The sequence below is a fragment of the Anomalospiza imberbis genome, unplaced genomic scaffold, assembly GCF_031753505.1.
Source record: "Anomalospiza imberbis isolate Cuckoo-Finch-1a 21T00152 unplaced genomic scaffold, ASM3175350v1 scaffold_212, whole genome shotgun sequence".
Taxonomy (NCBI): domain Eukaryota; kingdom Metazoa; phylum Chordata; class Aves; order Passeriformes; family Viduidae; genus Anomalospiza; species Anomalospiza imberbis.
This window is the reverse complement of record NW_027099845.1, coordinates 56,618-59,988: the sequence shown is the minus strand read 5'-3', so window position 1 is coordinate 59,988 and position 3,371 is coordinate 56,618. Positions and strand designations below refer to the sequence as shown.

At 56.4% G+C, this 3,371-nt stretch overlaps 1 long non-coding RNA gene across 1 annotated transcript; it reads left to right on the top strand.

The window, feature by feature from the left end:
• The first annotated feature begins 2,012 nt into the window (after window positions 1–2,012).
• LOC137466443 (uncharacterized) lies at window positions 2,013–3,167 on the top strand. Its single transcript, XR_010995183.1, has 3 exons — window positions 2,013–2,174; window positions 2,323–2,443; window positions 3,042–3,167. It is a non-coding gene; the product is annotated as an uncharacterized lncRNA (long non-coding RNA).
• The last annotated feature ends 204 nt before the right edge of the window (window positions 3,168–3,371 follow it).

Below are 3,371 nucleotides of genomic sequence, written 5' to 3'. Positions count from 1 at the left end.
GTTTAAGATATGATAGACATTTTACATTTTTTTTATAATATGTTTCTGGGCTCGTGTGTAGAGATAAGGACATAAAAGCCTTGACAAAAATACTTACAAAATTGGCCTGAAATACTTCTTTCCTAGTGTTTTGATGAAAAGAGCAATATTCACGTGTTCTAAACAAGTCATGTTGGAGGTTGTGAGGTACCAGATGCTACACAAATAAAAAGCTCTTTCTAGAAAACTGATTATCTGAAGGGGGGAGGCAGGGGAAGGGAAGGCAACAAAAGTAATCTCAGTGCCCTTGCCCATCAAGTTTGTCAGGAATGTGGGGACATCCCGGATCTATTATACCTACCAAGGGGCAAGCCTGTGGATCCCACTTCTTTGTTTTACATCCTAATTTCTCTTCCCCGTGTTCCTGCACTGGAAGGAGCAGACACACAAAATCAGAGAACAAGCCCTGAGCAGGGAACAAAGAGCAGCTCTTGAGGCTAATTCGTCTGGGTCTCACTGCGATCAGCTTTTGGTGCTGATGCAGAGCTTTTCATACACAAGGGCTTTTCAAAGGTTAGAGATGCAAATAGGTAGAATGTCTTCCTCAATGCGCCTGCAGCCTTTGAACTGCACCTGACAAGAACAGCCCAGGAACGGCCCCGCCCAGTGCGGCTGGGCGCGGCGCGGGCCCGAGCGCAGCGCCCCCCTCAGGCCGCGCGCCGCCGGCGCAGCCGCGACTGTTGCGCCGGGGCCGTTGTGGCGACAGCCGGCGAGCGGCGCCATGGCAGAGCTGCCGCTGCCCGCCGGGCTCAGAGCCAGCGCCTTCCCCGCCAAGCTGTGGCGCCTGGCGAACAGCCCCCGCATCCGCTCAGTGCGCTGGGACAGCCGGGCCCAGGGGCTGCTCATCGACTGCTCCCTCTTCGAGCGGGAGCTGCTCAGCCCGGGCGACGCCCAGGGCCCGGCCCCGCACACCTTCAGGGCCACACAGTTCCGCAGCTTCATGCGCCAGCTCTACCGCTACGGCTTCCACAGGGTGCCGGGCCGGGTTGGCTCGGCTGCGCCGGGCGATGCCGGGGCTTGGCTCCACTACAGCAACCCCTGCTTTCCCCGTGACCGCCCCAACCTCCGGCTCCGCATCAGGCGCCAGAGCGCAGCCAACAGGCAGCGGCCGGTGGCGGGGCGGGAGGGCCGCAGGCGCCCGCCCCGCGGCTCCCAGCAGCTCCCCGGGGCGCGGCCGCTGCCGCACGGGCGGGACGGGCGCAGTCGCTTCAAGCCGCTCTCCAGGGAGCGGCCGCCGCTGCCGCCCGGGCGCCCGCCCAGCGGCTTCCTGCTGCTGCACAGGGAGCGGACGCTGCCGGACGGGCGGGAGCTGCGCAGCCCCCGGCCTGGCCACTTCCAGCCGCCCCCCCGGGCAGCGGCCGCTGCTCGCCCGGCGCCCGCCCTGCGGCTTCCACCTGCTGCACAGGGACCAGCTGGTGCCGGCACGGCGGGAGGGGCCGAGCCGCTTCCAGGAGCTCTATGGGGAGCGGCCGCCGCCCGCCGAGCGGGAGCTGCTGCGGATCCCGCCCTGCGGCTTCTTCGGTTTCTACAGGGAGCCGCTGCTGCCGCTCGGGCGGGAGGGGCCTCGCAGCCGCTTCCAGCAGCTCTACGGGGGGCAGCTGCCTCCCATCGACCGGGAGGTGCTCAGGATCCAGCCCTGCAGCTTCCAGCAGCTCCACAGGGAGCAGCAGCCCCCAGCCTACGACCCGCGAGGTAGGAAAAGAGTTGTAGCCTTGCTTTTCCCCAAAAGGTCATGAAAAGTGACTGCTTGAAGTATTTTTCCACTAGGCTCTGTCATTCTCGGCCCAAACTTCTCAAGCTTATTTAGAAGGGGCACCTAGAAAGGCAAAAGATTCTCTGCCTGGTTTTCCTGCCTGCTTCCTGTGATGGTTGATCCAAGGCAGCAACAGAGATCTGTGTCCCAGAGCCACATTGTGGAGTGTGACCAATGTCTTTGGATTCTTGCAGCCACCTCGGGCACTTCAGCCCCCAGCGCTCCACCTGGCAGTGCAGGTTGTGCAGCATCGACGGCCTCCGGCTCAGCCTGGAATGCACCTGGTGAAGAGCAATTGCCACCAGTGGATCTTGGCTTTGCCATCGAGCAAATGATCCGGGAGATCAGGAGATCCCTGCCTGAAAGATCTCCCTCTGCTCAGGTAACCCATTGGAGGGGAATGGAAGAGGCTGGGCTGAAAGCTTTTGAACGCTGTTACATGGAGAAGGAGAGTAACCGTATCCTTGATGTGATTCCAGCCAAATACTGAATGATCTTTAGTTTTCTTTTTTTTCTATTGTTCTTTCAAGGGCAATATGAATGTTGCCCCTGAGTCTTCAGGAGGGGAGCCTGTGAACTGGGCTGCAGCAGAGGAGACTTCATCTGGCACCGAGAGCTGCGAGAACAGTTCCCCAGAGCCCGAGGAGCCTGGTAAGGACAGAGCCCCCGTTGGTTTAGAGAGGTGTGAGACGGCTGCTCTGAGCCTGCCTCTGGCAGGAAGGGAGACGAGAAGAGTTGAGCTCTTGTCTGCAGGGTTGGTGCTTCCTGGTGCCTTTAGTTCCAAGGCACCTGCACAACCTGCCCGAGCTCTGCCCTCCACGCTTCGCCAGAGGCTTGGGCACTGAGTCCTCTGCTGTGGCAAGAGAGCAGGGAATAAACCTGACCTTGTGGGAGTTGTGCCACCAAGCTGGGTGTCCCAGTCTGGTTGATACCTCAGCCCCCAGCAGCCTTCAGGCATTTCAGTGAGGACTGTGGTCTCTCTGTCACTGGGACTGTCTGTGTTTCAAGCTCTCGTGGGTGCCATTTGCACTGTGGGTGCTGAGACTTTATTAGAATACTTAAATACTTTACACAGTTCCATTTTGACAACTTGGAAGGATCCCTGTTCTTTACAGAGCAGGCTTCAAATTGCCAAGCGAGAGTCTGCCTTTCAGGCCATCTTTTAATGTCCCTGATAGAAGGACAATTGGTGCTCAAGGGACACTTGCACAAGGGCCAGTATTGTCTCAGTGTTCCCTTTGCTTCCCAGATCCCGTGTGATCAACGTGTCCAGGAGGGCTGCCCTGTGTGCCAGGAAGAGACAGAGGGAGAGCCTGTGACCATTGGGCAGGTAGAATTCCTCTATCTCTAGTTATATTTCTAGATGTGTATAGTTATATTTATTGATATATGTAGTTGTATTTGTAGGTTTATGTAGTTATATTTATCTATCTACATAGACAGAGATTTGTCTAGTTAATTTATTTTTAGTTTTAGGTGTATATATTTATATTTTTAGATGTGCAGTTATAGTTGTAGATGTCCATAGTTGCCTTTATATATGTGTATAGTTACATTTACATATATATAGTTATATTTG